At 37.5% G+C, this 19,879-nt stretch overlaps 1 protein-coding gene and 1 non-coding gene across 16 annotated transcripts in view; both read right to left on the minus strand.

The window, feature by feature from the left end:
* HECTD4 (HECT domain E3 ubiquitin protein ligase 4) overlaps positions 1-19,879 on the minus strand; it is a 168,933-nt gene that overhangs the window by 128,914 nt on the left and 20,140 nt on the right. The gene's annotated exons all lie outside the window — the stretch shown is intronic.
* On the minus strand, positions 5,335-5,406 carry TRNAW-CCA (transfer RNA tryptophan (anticodon CCA)). Its single transcript has one exon. It is a non-coding gene; the product is annotated as a tRNA-Trp (tRNA).

Consider the following 19,879-nt stretch of genomic DNA (forward strand, 5'->3'; position numbering starts at 1 on the left):
ATGGGTCCCACCCCAGCCCGATTAACTCAAAATATCTAGGCATTTGTTTTGCTTAACTCCACAGGTGAATGAGATATGCAGCCAAGATTACAAATCACTGGGTTAAGGAAACTAAGTTCTAGCTGAGCCTCTGCAAATAATTCTCCTCTTAGGCATTTCGCTTAAGTTCTCTCAGTCTGTGTTTCTATATTTATAGAAATGAGGGGTTTACACTGTTAAGATCAAAGGAAATCATGTACAGAGAGAGTTCTGAAAAACCTGAAATCTGATGGAACCCTGATCTAGAAGTGAGATCCAGAGATAAAGTTACAGGAAATTTAGAAGACAGAAAAAAACATGTTAAACTATACCAGGCAGGTGCAATAAGCATAAATTGAGCAGTGGCCACAGGACTGGAAAAGGCTGGTTTTCATTCTAATACCAGAGAAGGGCAATGCCAAAGAATGTTTAAACTACCATACTATTGTGCTCATTTCACATGTAGTAAGGTTATGCTCAAAATCCTTCAAGTTAGGCTTAAGCAGTATATGAACCGAGAACTTCCAATATACAATCTGGGTTTAGAAAAGGCAGAAGAACCAGAGATCAAATTGCCAACATTCTTCAGATCATAGAGAAAGCAAGGGAATTTTAGAAAAACATCTACTTCACTGACTATGCTAAAGCCTTTGACTGTGTGGATCACAATAAACTGTGGGAAATTCTGAAAGATATGGGAATACCAAGCTTCCCTTGTAGCTCAATCAGTAAAGAATCTGCCTGTAGTGCAGGAGACCTGGGTTCGATCTCTGGGTTGGGAAGATGCCCTGGAGAAGGAAATGACAACCCACTCCAGTATCCTTGCCTGAAAAATCTCATGGACAGAGGAGCCTGGTGGGCTGCAGTCTATGGGATCGCAAAGAGTCAGGCATGACTGAGCAACTAACACTTACTTACCTGTTTCCTGAGAAACCTGTATGCAGGACAAGAAGCAACAGTTAGAACCAGACATGGAACAACTGACTGGTTCCTGATTGGGAAAAGAGTACGACAGGCTGTATATTGTCACCCTGCTCATTTAACTTCTATGTAGAGTACATAATGAGAAATGCCAGGCTGGAGGAATCACAAGCTGGAATCAAGACGGCCAGCAGAAATATCAACAACCTCAGATATGCAGATGATACCACTCTAATGGCAGAAAGTGAAGAGGATCTAAAGAGCTTCTTGATGAGGATGAAAGAGGAGAGTGAAAAGGCTGGCTTAAAACTCAACATTAAAAAACTAAGACCATGGCATCCGGCCCCATCACATCATAGCAAACAGATGGGGGAAAAGTGGAAGCAGTGACAGACTTTACTTTCTTGGGCTCCAAAATCACTGTGGACGGTGACTGCAGCCATGAAATTAAAAGATGCTTGCTCCTTGGAAGGAAAGCTATGACAAACTTAGCGTACTAAAAAGCAGAGACATCACTTTGCCAACAAAGGTCCACATAGTCAAAGCTATGGTTTTCCCAGTAGTCATGTACGGATGTGAGTTGGACCATAAAGAAGGCTGAGCACCGAAGAATTGATGCTTTCAAATTGTAGTGCTGGAGAAGACTCTTGGACACAGCAAGGAGATCAAACCAGTCAATCCTAAAGGAAATCAATCTTGAATATTCATTAGAAGGACAGATGCTGAAGCTGAAGCTCCAATACTTTGGCCACCTGATGTGAAGAGCCAACTCATTGGAAAAGACTCTGATGCTGGGAAAGATTGAAAGCAAAAGGAGAAAGGAGTGGCAGAGGATGAGATGGTTAGTTAGCATCACCAACTTAATGGACATGAATTTGAGCAACCTCCAGGAGACAGCGAAGGACAAGGAAGCCTGGTGTGCTGCAGCCCATGGGGTTGAAAAGAGTCAGACACAACTTAGCGACTCAACAATACCAAAGGAAACTCAACAGGACAAAGAACCAACTTTCTTCAAATAAACTGCAAGGCAGAGCAAGAAAAAAAAAAGAGAAGTAACATGTAGTTTAAAAACATCAACCTGGGACTTCCCTTGTGGTCTAGTGGGTAAGACTCTATGTTCCCAATGCAGGGGGCCCAGGTTTGATCCCTGGTTAGGGAACTAGACCTCATGTGCATGCTGCAACTATGAGTCCACATGCTGCAACTAAGACCCGGCACAGTCAAAATAAAATAAATATTTAAAAAAAAAAATCAACCAACATCATTGTATGTCCTATTTATATCCTGATTCAAACAACCAATCTTTTAAAAAATATAAGCACACTCATAAGACAACTGGAAACGCAAATGCTATCTACATATTTAATTATATTTTAAAAAGTTAAAGATATGAAAGATTATGGTTATGTTTATAAGGATTCCTCACCTCTTTAGATATATACTGAAATATTTATGGATAAAGTGATAGGACGTCATGGATTTACTTTAAAACAATATGGGAATAATATGAGAGAGAGAAAACAGGTGGCAGTATAGCTGAAAGAAGATTGGCTATGTGTTGAAAATTGGTAAAGTTGGTGATAGGTACCTAAGGGTTTGTTGTGCAACTCCGTCTACTTTAATGTTTGGGGATAATTGTCCAAATTTTTTTTATAAGAAAAGGGTTTTGGAAAAAAAAAAAGCTTGTCAAAACCAAAAGCTGAAGAGGTTATAAGAGCCCCACCATTGGGCACAATCAAGAAGAAACTAGATTTTATTCCAGTTCTTGTAAATGGCAGGTAAGAATTTCCTCTCCCAATGCTAGGATTCCATTATCTCAACTTGCCACTTAATTTTGCTAATAGAAACTTTTTCTTGGGACTCTCAAAACTGTTACAAACAACTATGATTCACTCAGTTTCCTAAGTAAATATATCTGGTTAAATGTGTACCCTTAAGGAACACAAAAGAAAAAAATTAATCAAATGAGGATATATGTTTTAAAATTATTTTTTAAAGTGCCAAAAGCAATTCATCCCTAAGGTATTTACAATTATTGTTAGTATGGGCAATATGTTTATCATCAAACAATATAATTCATGAGACAAAAGAACGGTAACATTTTCTGAGATTGATGACTAAACATCTGTTCACTCAAAATACATACACAAATACACTATTTTATTTTATTTTTTAACAAATTTATTTATTTTAGTTGGAGGCTAATTACTTTACAATATTGTAGTGGTTTTTGCCATACATTGACATGAATCAGCCATGGGTTTACATGTGTTCCCCATCCTGAACCCCCCTCCCACCTCCCTCCCCATCCCATCCCACTGGGTCATCCCATTGCCCCAGCCCTGAGCATTTGTCTCATGCATCGAACCTGGAATGGTGTTCTGTTTCACATATGATAATATAAATGTTTCAATGCTATTCTCTCAGAACGTCCCACTCTCACCTTCTCCCTCAGAGTCCCTAAGACTGTTCTATGCATCTGTGTCTCTTATTCTGTCTCGCATATAGGGTTATCGTTACCATCTTTCAAATTCCATATATATGCATTAGTATACTGTATTGGTGTTTTTCTTTCTGGCTTACTTCACTCTGTATAATGGGCTCCAGTTTCATCCATCTCAATAGAACTGATTCAATGTCTTCTTTTTAATGGCTGAGTAATATTCCATTGTCAAATACACTATTTTATTGAGCAGATAGTTTATAATTACTACCCACTGCCCATCCACCACAAAATACTAGTTTACCAATTTATGTTTAGCCAAAAAGATTTAACATGGGATAGAGTAAAAACAGAAACAAACCAAACAGAAACTGAAGGGCATGCCAACTCATGTAATGAATACCAAAGAATCAGGAGATATTTTTTTAAAGTTAAGTGCAAACAGCTTATATTTTAAAATATTTATTTGTTTGGCTGTGCCAGGTCTTAGTAGTGGCATATGGCATCTTTAATTATCATTTAGTTATGGTGTATGGGACCTCATTCCCTGATCAGGGATCGAACTGGGGGCCCCCTGCATTGGGAATGTGGAGTCTGAGTCACTGGACCAGAATGGAAGTCCTCCATCACTGGATTATTTTCAAGAGAAAGAAGAGTGTATAGAGAATATACTAAGTTCATTGGTTAGGAGATAAGGCAAGAGAAATAATAGGTATAATACAATATCTATAGCATATTTATTAATTTAACCAAACCCCTTATCTTCATTATTAGAGTATTCAATATCAACATTTTTACCTTATTAGCATATTCAGTGTTTTGCTTGTTTTTGCATTCTAGACTAAATTTTTCAAAGTTTACACCAAATTTAATAGACTTGCTTAGAAAAATCTCTTATTGGTAAAATGCAAAAATACCTAAGTGCTGAGAAGAATGTCAAACAACAGGAATTCTGAGACACTTCTGGTGGAAACAGAAATTGGTACAAACACCTTAGAAAACAATTGGCATTGTCCAGTTAAAATGAAAATGCAATGTTTTAGTTCGCAGCAGCTGCTGTAACAAATCATCATACATTGTGGCTTAAAACGGCAGATATTTATTTTCTTACAGTTCTGGAGGCCAGAAGTCCAAAATCAGTATCAGTGGTCCAAATTCAAGGTGTTGGCAGAGTCAAACTCCATCCAGAGGCTCGAGGAGACAGTGGGTCTCTTGGCTCCTCCACCTCGAGTGGCCACTGGTGCCCTCAGCTGCGGTTATATCACTTCAGTTTCTGCCTCTGTGATTACATGGCCTTCTCCGCTTGTACTCCAAAGAATCTCCATCAGCCTTTCCTTTATTAAGGACACCTGTGATTGTATTCAGGGCCCACCTGGTAATCTAGGATACTCTCCCCAGCTGAAGATCCTGAACTTAATCACATCTGCAAAGATCCTCTTTCCACATAAGATAACATTTACAGGTTCCAGGCATTAGGACCTGATATCTTTGGGAGCCATTCTTCAGCCTGCTCCATAGATATAGCCTAGAATACAGCCATCCACTCCTGGGTAATTCCCTGCAGAAACTCTTGCACATGAACACCAGATGACAAGTACAAGAAGAGTCACAGAAATGCTGTTTACAGCCACAACAAAACTGGAAAGCACTCAAACATTCATCAACAAAATAGATACACTGTGATGTATTCATATAATTACACATCAGTGAAAATAAAAGAAGTACAGCTACACATAGACATGGAAGAATCCCAGAACACATGTGGGACAGAAAAAAGAGCAAGTCACAAAAAGCATAATATGGCATAAGTAAGTAAGTAGGTAAGTGTTAGTCGCTCGGTCGTGCCTGCCTCTTTGCGACCCCATAGACTGCAGCCCACCAGGCTCCTCTGTCCATGAGATTTTCCAGGCAAGGATACTGGAGTGGGTTGCCATTTCCTTCTCCAGGGCATCTTCCCAACCCAGGGATTGAACCTGGGTCTCCTGCACTGGAGGCAGATTCTTTACCGACTGAGCTACAAGGGAAGCCAATGTGGCATACTACATTTATATAATAAGGTCTTAAAACACACAAAACTGAGCTCTGTAATGTTTAGTGTTGTGTGCATAATATGAGAAAACAATAAAGAAAAGCAAACACAAAATTCAGGACAGTGCTTCCTATGTGGGAGAGAGGGAGGGTTGGATGGTACAGCATTCAGGGGTCTTTAAAGGTATTGGTCAAGACCCACTTCTTAATTGGGTGGTAGAAAAACAGAATACATATTTTTTTTTAAATGTATTTTATTTATAGATTCAAAGTTATACCTAATATATGTATACCTCACATATATATTGTTTGAATTCATAATAAATTTAATAATAAAAAATGTAATTCCCACTGGTTATTCTAGCTCTGAAAAGCAGACCAAGATCATTATCCCCACTGCTGATAAGCACTTAGTGCAGAGACACTGTCACTGCATATGAGAGCATTTCCAGTATAAGGTGTGAATAGCCCAAGCAAGTGGGCTAGGAAGAGAGTGAGCTGGTGGCACAAGCTAAATTTTGGGTGATGCTGCAGTTGGCTTTGCCTCCTGGAGGAGCTGCTAATTGTCCAGGGAGATTAACGCCTAGAGCAAAGACTCTCTGTGCCTCCCAGGGGACGTTTGGCAATGCCTAGGAATATTTTTCGTTGTCACAAGTATAGAAACTGACATATACTGAGTAGAGGCCAGGGATGCTGCTAAACATCCTATAATGTACAGAGAAGCCCCCACAATAGAGAGTTATCTGGCTGAGGTTGAAAAACCCTGCTCTATAGTAAACACTTGATTGAATGTATGCAATAAGCCTAACTTACTGCCACCTGACATTAAGTGTGATGAACAACTTCCCATTAGGGACACAGTCTGGTTTGCAAAATTTGTCAATCCTCAGAGTTGTGCATAGGAGGGATTCTAATATGCTCAATTAAAATATAAGTTCTATAGATACTGTTACCAGAGGGATTCTGATAGATTGTAAACTTCTCGAGGGTGCACACTTAGATTCGTTCCTCTGTTTATCCTCTGCACTTAAATCTCAGCATGTTTTGATGGCTTCCCCTGAAATAAAGCACTGAGCAAAGCACTTGGCAGGTAGCAAGCACTCAATAACATTGTGAGTGTGCTCAGTCGCTCAGTCATGTCTGACTCTTCGCGACCCCATGGACTGTAGTCCACCAGGCTCCTCTGTCCCTGGGGATTCTCCAGGCAAAAATACTGGAGCGGGTTGCCATTACCTTCTCCAGGGGATCTTACCCACCCAGGAATCGAACCTGTGTGTCCTGCATTGCAGGAAGATTCTTTACTGCTGAGCCATCAGGGAAGCCCCTTCAATAACATTAGTTAATATTAATTGAAAAAAAATGTTTTTCTCTGTCAATATGGATTACAACTTTGTCTATTCTGTTCCTTAATGTAGCCCAAGCACCAGAGAACTTGGGAGGTAACAGGTGCTCAATAAATATTTACTGAGGAGCAAATGACTAAAGATGCTACCCAACAGTGCACATAAGTGCCCCTCAAAACAGAACAAAACACAGAAAGCTACAGACACAATAAGGCACCACGTGCAAATACACTCCAGGTCAGTAATTTTTAAAAAAATTTAATCATTTGCCTGTACCAGCTCTTAGTTGCAGCCCGCAGGGTCTTCAGTTGCAGCATGTGGGGTTTAGTTTCCCGACTAGGGATCGATCCCAGGCCCTCAGATTGGGAGCTCGGAGTCCTAGCCACAGAGAAGTCCCCAGGCCAGTACTTCTAATGAGACTCCTGACCTCATCTTCCTCTAGTCAACACGAACAAAGAAGCTGAAATAAGTCATCCATACTTTGATTATAAGATCAGAGATGTTAATTTCTAGACCCATAGCTTGTAATTGTTTGGCTGGGTTAGGTAAAAACACGAACAGGCACCCAACAACTATTCAAAAATGACTGATGACCATGGCTGACCACTAAATACCTCTAAGAAAATGAGAAATATTACATCTTCTATGCCACTGAATCTTGCCCTTCTCATCAATTTCTGCTCACAGCTGTGCCTGACTAATTAGAACTGCCTGGAAACCTCGTCTATCACTTGACTGGTTATTTCTTCTATTAACTCAAAAGACCCCATTTTAGAATTCAAATCCACCTGTCTCCCTCGGTCTGCAAAGAACAAATGTTCAGAAAAACTAACCAACTAGCTACAACTAAATGTACCTTTTGAAGCTAAGACTTAATATGTTGTAGGGTGCAGGAAGCAAGGAGTACACGAATAAACCTACGGATAAAAAGACGGTAACACAAAGCTTAACTACATTACTTATTCAACTCCTATCTTAGCAAAACAGGGACAAATCCAGAAACTCGTGGGTAAAAAAGGTTTGTCTAAAGGCAGCTTTCTGGAGAAATGAATACTTGTCAAACACTTCTCTTCCAAAATAACTACATAGGGCTATCAACCCCAAGGTTTGCTCATCCATTTTCCTCTCATCTGAACATTCGAAAACCTATAGGCTCAAAATCTACAGCTTTACTCTTGAGATCTGAAAAACAGATGATTCATTGCTGAGCTACTGGTCCTGTCCCATGATTAGAAAAAAAAAAATCCACTTTTTATGGCCTTAATCTGGAACCTATAACTTCAAATTTCTAAGAGTTTTATAAATTATGACAGCAAAATACATAAAATTCCCCCTCTTAATGCAGATTTTACTTCACTTCTGAGTTATAGAGTCCTTCCTTAGGTATGATAAAGGAGGAACACATAAAAAAGACCTATTGCATTATGGATTTTAACTGTGAGACTGTAGATTGATTTTTCCTGCCTAAACCACATATACCAAATTATACCATGTTATACTTATGTCCTGAAACATCACAAAATGTCTAAAGTCCAGTTTCTCTTTGCAGTACAATTTTTTACCAAAGAAATTCTCTCTCTAGTAAGTAATGCAACAGACAAAATGAAGCATTAAAAATTTTACATTTTGGAAATTTATTTCAAAAACCCTACAATTTACCACATCACTGTATATTTAACATACAACACTTTGTACCCAGGAGTTATAGCTCCTTCTTTTTCTTCAAAATCATACAACTGCAATTTTAGGAAACTCTTAAACCTACAGACAAAATCACTTCCAAAGACACGTCATTTTTTTTTTCATTGCACAGGAAATGTGCTGCAATAAATTTAACAGAAAATAAATTTCCACCAACTAGGTTAAAAATATTTTTGTTACGTAGATTTATTGTAAAGGGGTTCAACTAGCATGAGCGTACAGGTAGTTAGTGATACTGATATCCTCTCAAAACTATACTACAAATTTTTTGATAATATTGCTACTTTGACAAATACTACTGAATTCCATTTATAAATAAATAAACCCACATTCTTCAAATTCAATCAACAAACTTTATTTCTGATGTGGCTTCTCATGTACAAAGTACTGATAAGCGCTGTGAGGATTCAGAAACATTTGAAGGTATAAAGACATTAAACATTGTGTTGCAGAAAAATTGGAATCAATCTGAAACGTCTATCAGCAAGAGAAGGGCCAAATAATCTCTGAGGAAGTTTAAAAGAATGAGGCTGAGCAAGTCATATAAATAAATAAATAAGCAATTTGTATATATATATAATTATATATAATTCATATATATGAATTATGTAAAATATAGTTATATATCCATATAGTCATATACATACACAGTTCATATATAATTATATATAACTCATAATATAGTTCATATTCATATATATAATTCATACACACAAACATAAATCAAGCTCTAAGATATACTGAGTACAAAAAACACAAATTGCAAAAACATGCATATAACAACACTGATGTTAAAAAAAAAAGGACAATACTACGTATCTTCTACAGGCAGCATCTACAGGCTCTGTGAGCAAACAAGCCAAGAGCTGAGATGACCATACTGGGAAGAGACCAATTATGGTGAGGGAAAATGGAATGGGATTTGAATAGGGCAGAGTGTGAACCCTGAGTATCTCTCCTAAGATATTCCTCAAGCAAGCTTGCAGATCACTTAAATTTTTATAATAATTGATTTCCATTTACTTAGAACTGTTACTCTTGGGAAAACTCAAAATTTTAACACCAGAGCATTTCCAACTCTTAATGGCTTCAAGGAGAAAAACCAACAACCACAGAAGTATCCTACAATGTTGTGTTTTAGTGAAACAACTAAAGCTGTAAACCAAAAACTGCAGGGGTGTTATAATTGGCTCAGTGATTTCCGGAACAACTTGGATGAGTGTTCAGCATAAAGAACACGGCCTGGTAAACAGCCACACTGTGAGAAACTAAACAAAGTGGCAATGTCTCTGTTCAAAATACAAATTCTGAAACTAGCTTCACTCAGAGTTCATAAAAAGCTCAACAAAGCAGAGGCACAAGGGTACTAACAAAAAAGTAAGGAGACTGGAAACAAAAATGGCTGTAGGTCTCTGGACTATCTTGAGTTTTCTTATTGCATACAAAATGTTTAGATTAAGAAAAAAAATCATGATCAAACAATACAAAAACAATAAATAAGGCTCTAAACCCTATCTATAAGAGCAACCAAAAACTAACCAACCAGAATAAAATAAGAAACACAAAGGTAAATAGCAAAATAAGCAATTTGAGAACAATAAAGTATTTTACAACAGAAAATTACTAGTTATATATTAATCACATTATAACATTTGTCTACAAAGACTGGAAGTAAATTCATGAAATTATGGAGTACAAGTAATTTATATTCCTTTTGCTTTTTCAAATTTTTTCCAGAGAACATGCATTACTTTTATAAGAATTAACGTTATTTTTTAAGATTTCTTCATTTTTAAAAATTGAAGTATAGTTGATTTACAATGTTGTGTTAATTTCTCCTGCACAGTAAAATGATTCAGTTATATGTATATACATATACATTCATTTTTTCTATTCTTTCCCATTATGACTTATCATAGGATACTGAATACTGTTCCCTGTAAGAAGCTATTTTAGAAAGAATACAAAGCAAATGTCTTTCCTAAAGGCACTAGAAAACTGTAATTCAGGAGCTCACAGAATGGAACTGTTTAGTAGTGAAGGAACTACATTTACAAAATTTACCAAATGTTTATGTGCCAGAAGCTGTGCCAAGAAGGTTCCATTCACTATGGTTCTTAATCTGGAAAATCATAGCATGAGGCGGGTCAGCAATAGTGCTGTTAAGTAGTGCAGTAGCCCACTAGATAAGCAAACGACTGGTTTGGGAGGGAAGGATAAATTGGGAATTTGAAGGTTGAAGTCACCCTTGGATTTCCAAAGAGAGAAAAAGACTATATAACACGAAGCAGGAGATAAAGCTTTTGTATTGAGGCTGTCATAGATCCTGAATTTCTACAGAATCCACAACTGCTCTGATGAGAGTCATCGTCAGCTTGTTTCCCCAAACCACAAACTGGGGAAATCATGGTTGAGGAAGGGAGGAAGGAGCAGGAGAATGAGTTCAGTGACCTCCCTACTTTGTTACTCTCATTTTGAAAATAGGGGAAAATAAGATATGGAATTTCACATTCCTAAATAAGAGATTTCCCAGTAGAAACAGGTTATCAATTCTTGAATTAGTATTTCATCTCTACATATATGGGGTTTCCCTGGTGCTTCAGATAGTAAAGAATCCACCTGCAATGCAGGAGACCTGGGTTCGATCCTTGGGTCGGGAAGATCCCCTGGAGAAGGGAATGGCAACCCACTCCAGTATTCTTGCCTGGAGAATTACGTGGAAAGAGGAGCCTGGCAGGCTACAGCCCATGGGGTCGCAAAATAGTCGGACAAGACTGAGAAACTAACACTTTCACATACACAGGCAAAGGTGAGGTCCACCACAAACTGGAAAATGCAAGTTCCTCCTAAAAGTATTCAAACATTTCGTAAAACTCTGCATGCCAAACAAAGCCTATGGGTTGAATCTGACCTTCTGACCATAGTTTGCAATCCTTGTGGGCCCAAATTTCTTCTTATCTCAGTTTCTTTTTCCATAAATACATATCATTCATTATACTATGTGTGTGTGTATAGATATATATATATTTTTTTTTTTTTATGGAGAGGACAAATGTTGCATTTAAATACCTCGTTTGTCAATCATACTTCAATAAGATGAAAAAAAACCTCTGATGATAAATGACTTGGCATCTGTCAAGCAGGCTCTTTAAAAAGTGAAACTCAGGATTGGTAATACTAAGTCAGCTAAAATAAGGAATTTACTTGCACTTCACTTTCTTACCACTAATCATCAATATGCATATTGATATAAGGAATAATATCAGACCTAGTGGACAAAACTTGGAGCTATGATTTACCACCTTCCTTCTATTCCAACAGAGCCAAAAGACATATCATACTCTTCTTTAGTCACCCTGATTTCCTAACACAGTGATGCTTGGGGCAGAAAGAGAGGGGGCCCCGTGGTAGGTGTTAAGAATTGCTGATTTAGAACATAAGGACAGTATGTTGGCCCAAGCTGTGCTTGTGTTCATGCCAATTGCTTGCCATATGAACTATAAACACATTCCATTTATATGGATGATGTGTAATAGGACAATACACAGAATTCCCTGCTTGAGCTTTTTCAGGCTGTCACTTCCTTGGCTCTGCTAAGTCCTTGCCCCAGGCTTGAGTAGAGATAGTTCACATCTTACTTTGGACAAACCATAGAGAGACAAGGGTGGAACACCGTGAATGTAAAGGTTGAATGTTTTTAAAGACTAAGCTTTGATATTAAGAAATAAAGTAATATATACAGTTATGAATGATTTGCATTGCTATATGGCAGAAGCCAACACAAAATTGTAAAGCAATTTCCCTCCAATTAAAAAATATATTAAAATTAATTAATTAATTAATTAATTAAAAGAAGAAAGAAATAGAAGTAAAAAGGTAAATGAAAAAAATTAAAAGGGAAAAGAAATAAAGTAGATTAACACTTTAAATAAGGTGTTCTACAAGAGGATGCATTGAGAGGACTATATATTTTATCTGGGTGACCCTAGCCTCTTTCTATTTTTGTAAAAAACCTCTAAAGTAAGATGTAAGGAACTGACCAATTTTAGGGTTGAGAGAAAAGAAACCTCAAGAAGATTCTAGAATGTCTTTGAAACAGGCTTTATGATGCTCCTGCTTGTTTCATCAATCAGAACTATGGATCAAAAACCTCAAATTTATATTCACTAAAATGTTAGATAGAGCATGATCCTATTTTTCAAATGTGCATGTGTGTTTTATGTATAAATGTATGTGTGTATATATACTGTAAATATATGTAAAAATTATACATAGAGATGCCAAAAATGAAATACCCCAAAATCAACATTTAAAAACTTCTTACATGATATTTCCATGTCAAATTATTCTCCAGTGAAGACTCTAATTGGCAAAGATAAGCTGTGCTTCTTGGGGAAGAATTCAGGTAAACCATCTAGTTTGGCTTCTCCCTCGTTGAATGAATCTCAACTTCTCCATGCTGAGAACAGATGGCAAAAGAAATTGGCGCAGCACTCAGCTGTGGCAGCACCAACGTGGTGGTCAGCAGGAAATACGTTATTCTTAATTTTAACCTCTTCCTAGAAGCAGTGCCTGGAATGTTATGGAGTAAAACTGGATGAGCCAGTGTAGGAGGATTTTATATTTTTGGCAAGGTCTGAGTGCAAAGGAAAAAAAAAAACGAACTGACTAAAGAAACCTAGTTAATTCTAGAAAAGCAATAATGTTGAGAATACTTCATAATAAATACTTCATATAAATAATGTTATATCCCTGAAAATTTTTCTATTGGGGGGGCTGGTAATAAATATACAGCATTTTTTATTTCATTATCAAATGTCTTTTTAGATTTACATTTCAAAATAAACATGCCATTCTCACAACATGCTGAAAGGAGGAGGTAATGATCATTTCTGAAGAAACAGCATATGCTATCAGAAAAAAAAAAATTTTGTGTAACTTTCCTTGTTTCAATTTCATTGATTTAGGAAGCAATACTGTCATATCCTCCTAACCTTTTAAGTAGTCTAATGCAAATTCCAGGCTTTGCTTAGAGGTTTAAAGTGTCTACTTTGTTTTTCTTTATTAAGGATATAAAGCCAATGAAGAGAACCCCCCCAATTTCTCAGTATATTTTTATCTAATAAAATTATACGCTTTACTGTTCTTGGATGAATTCATTTTCCAAAAGAATCTCTCAAATATCCCTCAAGTGAATAAGTGAATTTCACTGTAAGAAAATAATCCAATTTTAAAAGCTTAAGGCTGTCAGCAAGACACACCCCTCAGTTTTCACCATCCCCGTGCAATCAGCTCTGATGTATGATGCCTAAGTTCTGGCCGTACATCATACCACCCTTTGCTCTCCTGGTTATTAAGACCTTTCAGTGAGAGGGCTGGGTCAGCTCTTTGGGCTAACACGACTAGCCCAGTCAGCTGGAACCAAATACTAAATTGTGGTTCAATCTACATTAAGGGCTTTTTAGTATCCCTAAGAAAGAGCTTCATCCTGTGTCAGAAATCCAACGGAGTGTGAATGACAGCATAAACCATCACCTTCGTTTTTTAGCCACTTCATTTCCTGTTATAGCCATCAGTTCAGTTCGGGGATTATTTTCTACACTTTGGGGTTATTTTCTATACCTTGCAGATCTGAATGATCTGAACCCAGCTTTCTGTGTAGATGCATCAAGTAACCGGCCCTTGCCCAGCCTATCTGCCTCACTTCATTAGTGTTTACAAAGAATTCAAATCTCTTTGCTTCCAAAGTAAATCAAGCTTCCTGTGAGGACAGAGGTCCCCAGTGCAGGGAGGGGCCAGAAGTCATCATCAACTAGGACACACTATCACCTCTCACCAAATATGCCAGGGTGGCGTTCATTTATAGTGTCTGTCAGGACACAGATAAGGACATACAGCTGGCCCTCCTTCTGCTATCTCAGAATATGGCTCACAACACCATGGAGGTCTCCTCTAGGTAACCAACTTATAGAATCTTTTAATAGTTAACAAAAAAAAAAAAAAACAGGTGGGAGGCTTAAGAAAGATGACAGTTTAAGCAGGTACCCCAAAAAACACAACTCTGGAGATTTTTACCAACTACCCATAGGGACAAATGGAGAGATACAAATGAATCTCATGCTTTAACAAATAGACATTTCTAGAGAAAAGGGTAAAAGTGAAAGTTTTTAATTTAGCATGTTTAGTTGTTTTCCCTGTTAAAGCTACAGATAAACCATGAAAGATCATAAGAAAATATTTTTACCTATTTGTATGCTACGTGGCCTGACTTAAAGTGGGCCAATGCACTGGATTTCATTACCAAAGCCATCGTGTGTGCTGACTTGGTAACACAGCTTAACAGAAAAAACACACTTAGTGTGTTAAGAGGCAAAAAGTCAAACCCAAGTTATGACAGTCACTAATCTTTCTGTTTCTCAGGTCCCTAGTCTTTAGGACAAACACAGAACGATTCCTATCTAGCAACTGCTCAGAAATGTGACTAAACCTGTCTTAATACACCCATTCTCTTTCATATATTGGTGCTTTTCATTCAATTTAACAAATATTCAGCAAACATACCATACTGTGGATAATAAGTAGGCTGAGCGGCTCTCATTCACAAGTGTACATGTAGTTATAGGGAAATTGGGAAATTTCTGATGAAGAAGGTTTTTGTTTTTCATTTTACAGAATGCCTGGCTCTTAAATACATCAGGAAATTTAAAATATGTCATGGTTTCCATATGACTTAGAAACAATAAAATCATCAATAAACATAAGGCATCTGTTTAGTTTTGGCTACTTGAGGTCCCTTAAAAGTAAAAACATGGAAAAAAGAAAGAAAAACCCAAAATAAGATCACTAGGTACAATCTTTGCTAGCCTAAGAGTAGGAGGCCAGCAAGCCAATGGAAAAGCCTAAGAATAAATCAGAAACATCCAATGAAAAACTATGTTAGATGAAATACTGTCACTGAATATTAGATTATATAAAAAAGGAAAAGCTTGTAAATAAGCTTTTGAGGGAAGATTTTATTTTGTGAATTTGATGAGGATGTCATTTTGGGGGTTATTTCTGATGGTATAGAAATACATAGTTTCTATATACACAGAAACTATACCTTATGACAAGGCTATATCCAAGCTGGTCTTTCACTTCTTGATTTCTTTCTACTATTTACCTGCATCTATTCAAATAAATAAGACAGGATAACAATGAGAAACTGATGAAAGGACAAGAGGAAATGGTAAGGATCATCTGTCATCTCTGAGCTGCCAAACTATGATTTGAAGCAAGAATCCCCATCTTTTCCCCATTACCTCAAGGTAGGTTTATAAAATTCTCAGAACAAAATTCATTTAGATTCACTTTAATGGTAAGAAATACAAAGTTCCTAAGCTTTTGGACTATGCTGTGAAATCTGAACAGGATGAGTTATGACCTAAGAAAGAAGAGACAAACGCACTCTTTGAGAACATTTAAAAAATTTATTTATTTTTGGCTGTGCTGGGTCTTCATTGTTGCGCAGGCTTTTTCTCTAGTTATGGTGAGTGGCGGTCTAGTTGCAGTGTGCAGGCTTCTCATTGTGGTGGTTTTCCTTGTTGTGGAGCATGGACTTTAGAGCACACGGCCTTCAGAAGTTGCCGCATGTGGGCTCAGTAGTTGCAGCTCCCAGGCTCTACAGCACAGGCTCAACAGTGCAGCGCACGGGCTTAGATGCTCTGCAGCACGTGGGATCTTCCTGGGTCAGGGACTGAACTCAGGTCTCCCAAACTGACAGGAGGATTCTTTAGCACTGAGCCACCAGGGAAGCCCCAAGAACATTTAACGTCTTAAACTCAAATAGTAAAGACCCCAAAATCCTTTGATGATTCCTTGCTAGAGGACCATAATCTACTAGCCAAAGTCTTTCCTTAATATCCAAGAGCACAATTTGATAAAAAAGAATCTAAAGTAATCAAAGACAGCAAGAAGCCAGGGAGCTATGCTGTCCCTTCCAGCCAAGCTTTAAGGCCTCCTAGTTTCTATTTGCTCCAAACAGTCTTTTTCTCTGCTTTTATTTCTTCACGAAGCTTGATGCTTCTTTATGTAAGACCTTTGTTTTTCCTTATTATGGTCTGAAAGCTTTGTTTAATCTTAAGGGAATCCTTCAGAAGTAGAGCTTTTTTGAAAGAAAAAACCTCTATTTCTCTAGTTTATGATATCAAATTGGTTTATCAAAAGACTAGGATTTTCCCCTGCCTTCTTAGACGACTGAAACTCCCACTTCTCTTTTGGAGGTTGAAAAAAAACTTGGGCTATAATATAAAAAACACATAAAGTACTTTTTGACTAGAACTTCATCTTTTATACTTTTGTAAAAAAGAAACATTAACATTCAGTTTGAAGGCTCATTTTCAGATAAACTGGATTGTGGGTAAATTTATATCAGAAACTGAGAAGGAAGTGACCATCAATATAACCCTATCAGGACAGGGAAGCTGAAGATTTCTCAGTAAAAGGTTTCCTATCTATTTTACTAACATTTCAAATCCCAGACAGGCAAAAACAAGCTGTAATCACTCATATATAAAAGCAAGCTGGAGAAGTTGTCTTTAAAAGTAATTAAAACATTAGCATCACCTAGCCTCCCTCATGGCTATTTAAAAAAAAAAAAACCTTCTAAGGGAAATAAAAAGGAGGTTGGGATGAAGAGTGATAATAAGCAGGGAAGGGCACGACCCCGGACAGTGCAGGGCTGAACTTCATTCGGATCATCTATACTGAAATACCATGGCCCCATAGGGATATGGCCACAGAGTAACAAACAAATGGTCACAAATTTTTTTCTCTGCTTTATTTAGGCACTTGAAAATACAGGAAGCAAAGGGAAAAAAATTTTTAACTGTCAATCTGAGTTATAAACACAGAGAGCATAATTCTGATCCTCAAAAACTGAACAGCAGAAACTGGGACAGAGCAGTAAGGAAACCTTGTCTACAATGAAGAAAACACCAGGATTCCAACAAGTCAGTCGCCAAACTGCTGGAAGCATACTTGTTTTCAGGTTAACAAATGTTGGTGACAAGGATGAAATCACCAAGGATTTCGTAAGAATCAGACTGGGTGGCCCCCTAACTAGCAGCCAGCATTAACCAGGTTAAAACAATGCTGACCTCTCTAACAATATTACGTTTTTGATTTTGGTTGTGCCACGTGGTTTGTGGGATTGAACCCACACCCTCGGCAGAGTGAGTGTGGAGTCCTGACCACTGGATCTCCAAGGAGTTCTCTCTAGCAATATTATCTTGACAGCTCTGCAGTTCTCAGGACCAGCACACGGTTTTGTCACAGTCAAGGAACAACTTAAGAACAGGTGAGGGATTCTTACTAGGAACCTTTCTAGGCTAATGGAAATTTCATCAAACTTGGACTATTTCCTTAAATTCTAAACATGGTACCTGGGAGAATGGGCTTCCCTGGTAATTCAGTGGTAAAGTCCACCTGCTGATGCAGGAGATGTGGGTTTGATCCCTTGGTTGGAAAGATCCCCTGGAGAAGAAAATGGCAACTCACTCCAGTATTCTTGCTGGGATAATCCCATGACAGAAGGAGCCTGGTGGGTAACAGTCTCTCTGTGTGTGTTAGTTGCTCAGTTGTATCCGACTCTTTGCGACCCCATGGACTGTAGCTGGCCAGGCTCCTCTGTCTATGAGATTTCCCAGTCAAGAATACTGGAGTGGGTTGCCATCCTCTTCTCCAGGGGATTGTTCCGACCCAAGGATTAACCCGGGTCTCTTGCATTGCAGGCATATCCTTTACCATCTGAGTCACCAGGGAAGCCTGAGTAACAGTCTCTGGGGCCACAAAAGAGTCAGACTTGAAGCAGAGTAAACAACAACAACCTAGGAGAAAAGACTCTCAAATTATTAACCCACTTAGAGACTATTTAGTGTTTTCCAGCTCTCTCATAGAAGAACATATTATACCGCTAAAAGAGTTCCAGTTTCTTGTCTTTCATATTTTCCAACACATAGCTTTTCCTTGAATTTCAACACGACTGCTAACAGAGATAAATTGAGTTATTTTAAGAAACTACAACCAGATCCTTTCATGTATCAAAGCAAAATCCCAAAATAAATTCTAAACTTTGAAAAGTTAGGCTAAAAGGACGTTCATTTCCTGTCCTCCTAGGATCTATCTGCTTCTTAATGACATTATAGAACTATAACTTTTAAAATGTGAAGAGTAATCTTCATCTCATCAGCCAGATGTGCCAAAATGAAATATACGCTCAACAGGATTAGTAATGGTGGGCTTTTTCCCTGAAGTTCTTCAGCCTGACTCCTAAAGAAGACAGAAAGAGAGGAAAACCTGGATGTGTCATTCAAATGCTCCTAGTAAAACCAGGGAGTGACACTTCAAATCTCAAATCGTTTTAAGTCATCACTTCAAAAATAGTCTCTAACATGGTATATGCTGGTTATTTCAAATCCTAGCTCAGTCTCAGACACCATGGATATTAATAATTTGATCTTTTAAAAGAATGAAGTTTTGCCATTTGCACAACATGGATGGACTTGGAGGATAAAATAAGTCAGAGAAAGAAAATTCTGTATGGTATCACTTATACACATAATCTAAAAAAATACAACAAACTAATGACTAGAACAAAACAGAAGCAGACTCACAGATATAGAGAACAAACTGGTTCCCATTGGGGAGTGGGAAGAGGAAAGGGGCAAATCAGGAGTAGGGGATTAATAGGTACAAACTTTTACATATAAATTAAGCTATAAGAATATATTGTACAGTATCAGGAATATAACCAATATTTTATAACTATAAATAGACTATAACCTTTAAAAATTATGAATCACTACATCATACACCTGTATAAAATACTGAACGTCAATTACACTTCAATTTTTAAAAATAAAAAATACATTAAAAAAAAAAGACATAACCAGGGGACTCGCCTGGTGGCCCAGTGGTTAAGACTCCATGTTTCCAATACAGGGGGTGTGGGTTCAACCCCTGGTAGGAGAACTAACATCCCACATGCTGCATGGCACAGTCAAGAAATTTTTAAAAATAAATTAAAAAAAAAAGAAATAAAAAAATTTGAGCCTTGTCCAAATAAAATTGAAACTCAAAACAAAAATATTTGATCTGCCCTACAGAGCAAATATTTATTCTAACATTTAAATAAGCCTAAGATTAAGGATGTTCCAAATAGGATTTTTTTAATGCGTCATTCCATTTCATTATATGGACAAATATTTCTCCTATTACATTATGTGTATGGTATTACATGGAGGTAGATGGTATTGCCAAGGAAAGACCAATTCTCTAAGGTTTCTTAACATTCAAAAAATTTTTTCAATTTGCCAAAATGAAATCTCATAAATCCAAGGGATTCATTTCTAAGGATTCTTGGTTTTAAACAGAATTTTTAAAGGGG

Source organism: Giraffa tippelskirchi, chromosome 11 (genome assembly GCF_054371585.1).
Source record: "Giraffa tippelskirchi isolate mGirTip1 chromosome 11, T2T-mGirTip1v1.2.pri, whole genome shotgun sequence".
Classification (NCBI taxonomy): Eukaryota; Metazoa; Chordata; class Mammalia; order Artiodactyla; family Giraffidae; genus Giraffa; species Giraffa tippelskirchi.